General features: G+C 39.6%; 1 pseudogene; it reads left to right on the top strand.

Moving 5' to 3' along the window:
- Nucleotides 1-417: 417 nt before the first annotated feature.
- On the top strand, nt 418-7,179 carry LOC135566406 (cytochrome P450 2K4-like; annotated as a pseudogene).
- The last annotated feature ends 1,287 nt before the right edge of the window (nt 7,180-8,466 follow it).

Genomic DNA, 8,466 nt, shown 5'->3' with positions numbered 1-8,466 from the left:
CCCCCAAAAAGTTCCTGAACAACAGGTTTCTAGCTCTGACTTTGCTGACTTTTTCCTCAAAACTACTTTGAAAAGTGCACTTACTATCTGTTTGTGACATGTGATTGTCCCACCAAGCTATCTTAAGATGAATGCACTAACTGTGAATCGCTCTGGATAAGAGCGTCTGCTAAATTGCTAAAATATTTTGTACAATTAATTATATAATTGTAATTATTATATATGATATGGTTACATAATAACTATGATGGGCAACCCGATATACAAAATTATATCAATATCAGTACTATTTTGTGATTCCATATCGTATCGGTTTGCATAAAATATATTGCACCTGTGTATATTCCATATCTGTTCACTTCCATGGCTCTTTGAAGTTCAGACAACTGTTAGCAGTTGTCCGTTGGGCCAGCGTGAATATTCTGGTATTATAATATTGTATTCATACTGGTTAGTTAGGGAGGCCTATATTATAGGACCATCAACAGGCAATTAATTAAATATGCTACATTTAGAGCCTGTGAGGTCTGTTTGAGGGTTTTGTGTATGCAGGAAAAGTAACGTGTTCTTTTTACAGAATAGTAAAAATAATAAACTGACATTACAATATGCCTTGCTCATATCGATGTCAAATAATATTGAATATCACTATTGGTGCTCACAACTAATAATTACATATTTATGTGCATCACATTTGTATTTAATGATCTAATCATAGTTGTGGTGTGTTATAATTAATATAATATTGTTTTATGTGTATTCTACCTGAATCTCTGTGTAGATGTACAACATGTTTCCCTGGTTGGGTCCGTGGATAAACAATCTGACACATCTGAAAAAGAATGTTGCTGATATGAAGATGGAGGTGACAGAGCTGGCGAGGCCTGAAGGAGACTCTGAACCCTCATATGTGTAGAGGCTTTGTGGACTCGTTCCTCGTCCGAAAGCAGACCCTGGAGGTATGAAGACTTCATGCAGAATCTGCATCTCACTCATTCATAACAAAGTGTTGCATTAATATTGCTCAGTATGACTATACAGAATAGAATTAATCAATAAGGTCAGAGGGGGTGTGGTATCTGGTCAATTTACCACAGCTAAGGCACTGCATGACGCGAAGTGTAGTGCCTGTATACAGTCCTTGTTTATTGGCCATATTCCACAAAACCCAGAGGTGCCTTGCTGGTGTTATAAACTTCATACCAACACAATTAGAACAGTAAATAAGTAATTTTGCGCCACACTAGTGGTATATTGTCTAAGTTACCAAGACATTCGGATAATCAGTATCCAGGAACAAAACTGCCGGGTTTATAGTACTTTTACACCACCTTGTGGTTCACTTTGCTGCTGAAAAACACAACTAACTTCAGTTGTCCAACACTAACATCCCACTGGGCACAGACGTCAATTCAACATCTATTCGACGTTGATTCAACATAATTTAATTAAAATTATGTGGAAAATGTTGATTCAACCAGTTTGACTGAATGCCAGCTGAGGGAGGATCTAACTAGTTCTCTGTATCAGTAGAATCACATGTAAACTCAGACTCAAACACTAAAACAGTTCCTCAAGCTGATTTAAAATAATGTGTGATTATCTGTTTTGTTTGCTTTTGTTATTTTCCATATTATTTCTATCTCTGATAAGCTACACAGGAAATGGCAAAAAATAGCACATATTATATTAACCATATAATTTTATTGGTACATTTGGATAGAAAACACTCTAAAGTTTCTAAAACTGTCAAATTATGTCTGTTTATAACAGAACTGATATGGCAGGCGACACCCCGAGGACAAACCATCCCAAAAAAAAGAAATTCAGCCTACCACTATTTTCAATGGCTATCACTTTTATTATAAGTCCTCCCAGATTGCAGTTCCTAGGGCTTCCACTAGATGTCAACAGTCTTTAGAAAGAGTTTCATGCTGGGTTTTTGGAAAAATGAGCCAGAAATTGTATTTTTTCTAGGTGGCTCCCATTTCGCTATAGTGTTTCCAAGCGTGTGGAAGAGAGCGCGTTCTTTGGTATTTTTCTCCGGTAAAGACAATAACGATTCTCCGTCTTAAATGTTATTGTTTATTTACGTATCAGGGTACCTAAGGTTTGATTATAAACGTTGTTTGACTTGTTTGGAAAAGTTTATTAGTAATGTTTGGGATTCATTTTGTATGCATTTTGATGGAGGGAAACTGGGTGGATTATTGACTGAAGCGTGCCAGCTAAACTGAGTTTTTATTGATATAAAGGACATTATCGAACAAAAGGACATTTGTGATGTAACTACCGTCCCACCTGCCCATAAGACGTTTTAATATATGTAGCCTTAGAAATAAGGTTAATACAATTAATAACTTGCTAACATCAGATATATATTCATATATTAGCCATTTATGAGACTCACATCGATAATTCATTTGATACATCATTAGCAATACAATGATATAACATCTACAGAAGACACAGGAATGCATATGGGGATGTTGTTGCTGTACATATTCAGAGCCATATCCCTGTAATGCTTATAGAGGATCTCGTGTTATTGCAGGTTCACCTGCCTCCTCTAAAGCCTATTTTAGTGTAGCTCCTATAGGCCACCATGTTCTAACTGTCAGTATCCAGATAATGTGTGTGAAATTCTTGATGAGGGCTCCTGAGTGGCGCAGAGGTCTAAGGCACTGCATCTCAGTGCTAGAGGCATCACTACCGACCCTGGTTCGATTCCAGGCTGTTTCACAACTGGCCTTGATTGGAGTCCCATAGGGCGACGTACAATTGGGCCAGCGTTGTTAGGGTTTGGCCGGGGTTAATAATAATCAAAGATGGGACTAAAATAGTGTATGAGATCATACAAACGATTTTCAATTCAAATGAAATTGTATTTGTCACATGCCGAATACAACCGGTGTAGACCTTAGAGTGAAATGCGTACTTACAAGCCCTTAATCAATAATGCAGTTTTAAGAAGAAGAAAAAAGGAAAAAAACATTTTGCTGTGACTCTTATGTGGATGATGTTAAAAAATATTTGTTGGTCTGATATGATTAATAAGGAGCATCCAGACGCTGCACTTGATGCATTTATGAATTGCTTCTTCTAGTTATTGATAAGCAGCCTTTAATATTAGTGACCATAACGTGTTGAATAATCCTATGTGTTATGGCTTTTCAACCTCCGCTCTGAATCCACAATATGGCAATCTATCTAATAGAACCCAAGGGGGGGTTTCTTTAATGGAAGCTTCTCTAATGTTAAACATGTAAAGTGCGGTGTACTGCATGGCAGCTCTCTTGGCCCTCTACTCTTTTCTATTTTTACCAATGACCTGCCACTGGCATTAAACAGAGCCTGTGCCCATGTATGTTGATGATTCAACCCGTCAGCAATCACAGCTAGTGAAATCACTGCAACACTAAACAAAGAGTTGCAGTCAGTTTGAGAATGGGTGGCCAGTAATAAACTGGTCCTGAACATATCCAAAATTAAGCATTGTATTGATAAAAATAATTCCCTAAATTCTGGACCTCAGCTGAATCTAGGTAATCAATGGTGTGGCTGAGGATATTAAATTGCTTGGTGTTACTTTAGATTGTAAACTCTCATGGTCAGAACATATTGATTCAATGATTGTAAAGATTTGAAGAGGACTGTCCGTGAAAAATAGATGCTCTGCTTTTTTTTCAATCAAATGTATTTATAAAGCCCTTCTTACATCAGCTGATGTCAAAGCGCTGTAAAGAAACCCAGCCTAAAACAGCAAGCAATGCAGGTGTAGAAGCACCACTCTCCACAAAGCAAGCTCTAGTTTGATCTTATCTTAATTATTGTCCAGTCAAAATAAGGGCCAACTTAAGCTGCCCAGAACAGCATGACACATTTATCTCTTCATTGTAATCAGAGGGCTAATATCAATACTATGCATGCCAGTTTCTCTTGGCTAAGAGTTGACGAAACGGACTGTACATAACTCATGTCATCTGAGGGTTTGTTTCTGTTAGGAATCTGGCAATATGGATTCTTTCTACCATGACGACAACCTGGTATTTAGTGTTGGTAACCTGTTTGGTGCTGGTACCGACACCACCGGGACAACCCTGCGCTGGGGTCTGCTGCTAATGGCCAAGTACCCCCATATACAGGGTAAGGATTGATATAAATACAAACACATGAGCACACACACACCACAGGAGGCTGCTGTGGAGTGGTATCAAAAATATGGAAACCATGTGTTGGCTTCCGTTCCAGCCATTATTATGAGCCCGTCCTCCCCAATTAATGTGCCACCTGTGACACACAGACATTAAACAGTAAAGCACTCATGGTGTTACAAGTTATAAACACTGGCAAAGAGCCAGATTGAAGAATATATTATGAAACTAGACAAGGATGGCTTGGTTAATGAAGGTTAAACGTTAACTAAGGAACATCTTCCTCAGAACAGTCTCAAATTGTTGGTGCATGGACTCTAGAAGGTTTCGAAAGCATTCCAGAGATGCTGGCCCATGTTGAATCCAATGCTTTTGACAGTTGTCAAGTTGGCTGGATGTCCTTTGGGCGGTGGACTATTCTTGATACACACTGGAAACTGTTGAGTGTGAAAAACCCAGCTGCGTTGCAGTTCTTGACACATACCGATGCGCTTGGCAGCTTCACCATACCCCGTTCAAAGGCACTTAAATATTTTATCTTGCCCATTCAACCTCTGAATGGCACACATACACAATCCATGTCGCAAGACCCACTGGTTGACGCTTATTTATAAAACCCTCTTAAGCCTCACTCCCCCCTATCTGAGATAACTACTGCAGCCGTCATCCTCCACATACAACACCCATTCTGCCAGTCACATTCTGTTAAAGGTCCCCAAAGCGCATACATTCCTGGGTCGATCATCTTTTCATCTCTTCATTCAAAGACTCAATCATGGACAGTCTTACTGACAGTGGCTGCTCTGCGTGATGTGTTGTTGTCTCTACCTTGCCCTTTGTGCTATTGTCTGCCCAATAATGTTAGTACCATGTTATGTGCTGCTACCATGCTGTGTTGTCTTAGGTCTCTCTTTATGTAGTGTTGTGTTCTCTCGTCGTGGTGTGTGTTGTCCTATTTATATTTAACTTATTTTTAATCCCAGTCCCTGTCCCTTCAGGAGGCATTTTGGTAGGCCGTCATTGTATATAAGAATTTGTTCTTAAATGGTTAAATAAAGTCTAAATTGTATTCAGGCTTAAAACTCCATTGTTAACCTGTCTCCTCCCCTTCATTTACACTGATTGAAGTGGATTTAACAAGAGACAGTAAGAGATCATAGCTTTCACCTGGTCAGTCTGTCATGGAAAGAAGAGCAGGTGTTTTTAATGTTTGTATACTCAGTGTACATTTCACTGTATTAACTCCAACCCTCCCTCCTTTCTGTCTCAGATCAGGTCCAGGAGGAGATCAGCAGGGTCATAGGGAAGTCGTCAAACCTTGGTAGAGGACAAGAAGAACCTGCCCTACACTGATGCAGTGATCCATGAGACCCAGAGACTGGCCAGCATTGCACCCATGGCCGTCCCTCACACCACCAGCCGAGATGTCACCTTCCAGGGATATTTCATCAAAAAGGTCAGATACCTGGATATCCAAATCTCTGTGTTTATTTTGTGACCAACTTCAAATTGTCTTTTTTCTGAAGGGAAGTTACAGATTCAAAAACAATAAAAGAAATGCATATAAATAGAAGCCCAATCCATTCCTCCCTTTAGTCCCTATCCAACCCCGCATCCTCCTTCCCCACCTGGAAACCATGCCTCCCACCCACCTGTATAAATGTATGGTTGTGATTACAGGATGCCAAGGTCATATTTTTCTATTGTAACATGTGAGCTGGGAGTCGTGAAGCAAGTTCAGGGAGTTAATCAATAAACTAAACATAATACAAAAACAAGAACAAACAATACACAGACATGAAACAGAAACAACGCCTGGGAAGGAACCAAAGGGAGTAATATATGGAAGGTAATCAGGCAGGTGATGGTGTCCAGGTGAGTCTGAGGTGCTGGTGCGTGTAATGATGGTGACAGGTGTGTGTATATAATAATGAGCAGCCTGGTGACCTAGTGCGCCGGAGAGGGAGTATACGTGACATCTATATTCTGTTCCAGTTAAATGATTGTTCAGATTGAATTAGATCTGTGGACCATACTGTTTAAATGGCTAGCTCAGAATATGAGCTTTCCAAAAGTTGTTTATATATTATAGAGATCAGTCCATTTGGGAGCCCAGATAGTGTATTTATAAATCTATCACTGGAAGGTTTGGTAGTTGGGTTTCCCAAGGGACTCTGTAGACAGCATAGCTGACTTTAGTAGTAAATATAGAAAAAGGAGTTGTATGTATCTTTCAAATCTTGGAATGTTCTCAAACCATTTCTGTCCATGATATCGGTAAGGATTCTACATTTGGGGGATGCAAAAGACTGCATCCAGAGCACAACACATTATTGTGAAATATTGGAGTATGGGCATGCCATAAGTGTATATTTCTGCCTGAAGTTGCAATCCATTCCTATTAAACAACGTTTCTCTCATCACTTTTACTCTGAAAATAAGGGGTCCTATGCTTCACCCTTACTGCAGGGGACGTCTGTGATTCCTCTACTGACGCCGGTCCTACAGGACGATAGTGAATGGGAGAGCCCCAACACCTTTAACCCCTCACACTTTCTGGATGAGCAGGGAGGATTTGTCAAGAGGGACGCCTTCATGGCCTTTCTGCAGGTAGATTAACTTCATTATATAACAAATAGTTTAATTGCAAGAAGTAGATCAATTCAGGTTGCCTTTTGGACAGACTTCATGCTATTTTCTGTATCTTTGGCCTCTCTCGCAGGTCGTAGGGTGTGTCTGGGGAGGGTCTGGCCAGGATTGAGCTCTTCCTCTTCTTCACCTCCCTCCTGCAGCGCTTTCGTTTCTCTCCTCCTCCTGGAGTAACAGAGGATGATCTGGACCTCACCATTACCGGGGTTCACCCTCCACCCTTCACCTCACCAGCTGTGTGCTGTGAGCCGGGTCTGAGATTTGAACATTAAAATATTGGTGGGGCAAAAACTCAATAAAAAAAGCTAAAATGCATCAAAATCACTACACATTAAATGTACAATTATAAAAAATTATCCAGGAAATGAGCTTGCAACACACAAACATTATTATAATATTTCGTTTATGATCGGTTCATAGGCTACTTCCAATATCTTTTACATTTAATTACACTGAAGACTATGGTTGTGGAACATATTTTTATAGAGTGAAGTCTATTTTACTTCATTTTCATCATCGGTCTGCAGTATTGCTAAATTGCTAAGTATTGCTAAGAGTATTGGGACGCAGTCCAACACGTTCTGAGGGTAGTTGCATCCACCTGTCTGTTAATAAGATATTCCTGTTAATAATAAAGCAACAAAGTTTATAAAGCTTCTCCTTCGTTTCAATCATTGCATCGTAAATTCCATGGGTTATTAAAACAGGGTGTTATCCTGTTCTAACAGTGCCTAATAAAACAGGGTTTTATCCTGTTCTAACAGTGCCTATTAAAACAGGGTGTTATCCTGTTCTAACAGTGCCTAATAAAACAGGGTGTTATCCTGTTCTAACAGTGCCTAATAAAACAGGGTGTTATCCTGTTCTAACAGTGCCTAATAAAACAGGGTCTTATCCTGTTCTAACAGGGTCTTATCCTGTTCTAACAGTGCCTAATAAAACAGGGTCTTATCCTGTTCTAACAGTGCCTAATAAAACAGGGTTTATCCTGTTCTAACAGTGCCTAATAAAACAGGGTCTTATCCTGTTCTAACAGTGCCTAATAAAACAGGGTCTTATCCTGTTCTAACCGTGCCTATTAAAACAGGGTCTTATCCTGTTCTAACAGTGCCTAATAAAACAGGGTGTTATCCTGTTCTATCAGTGCCTAATAAAACAGGGTCTTATCCTGTTCTAACAGTGCCTAATAAAACAGGGTGTTATCCTGTTCTAACAGTGCCTAATAAAACAGGGTCTTATCCTGTTCTAACAGTGCCTAATAAAACAGGGTCTTATCCTGTTCTAACAGTGCCTAATAAAACAGGGTCTTATCCTGTTCTAACAGTGCCTAATAAAACAGGGTCTTATCCTGTTCCAACAGTGCCTATTAAAACAGGGTGTTATCCTGTTCTAACAGTGCCTAATAAAACAGGGTGTTATCCTGTTCTATCAGTGCCTAATAAAACAGGGTCTTATCCTGTTCTAACAGTGCCTAATAAAACAGGGTGTTATCCTGTTCTAACAGTGCCTAATAAAACAGGGTCTTATCCTGTTCTAACAGTGCCTAATAAAACAGGGTGTTATCCTGTTCTAACAGTGCCTAATAAAACAGGGTCTTATCCTGTTCTAACAGTGCCTAATAAAACAGGGTCTTATCCTGTTCTAACAGTGACTAATAAAACAG

This window comes from Oncorhynchus nerka, unplaced genomic scaffold, assembly GCF_034236695.1.
Source record: "Oncorhynchus nerka isolate Pitt River unplaced genomic scaffold, Oner_Uvic_2.0 unplaced_scaffold_5155, whole genome shotgun sequence".
Lineage (NCBI taxonomy): Eukaryota > Metazoa > Chordata > Actinopteri > Salmoniformes > Salmonidae > Oncorhynchus > Oncorhynchus nerka.
This window is presented reverse-complemented; position numbering and strand designations above follow the sequence as displayed.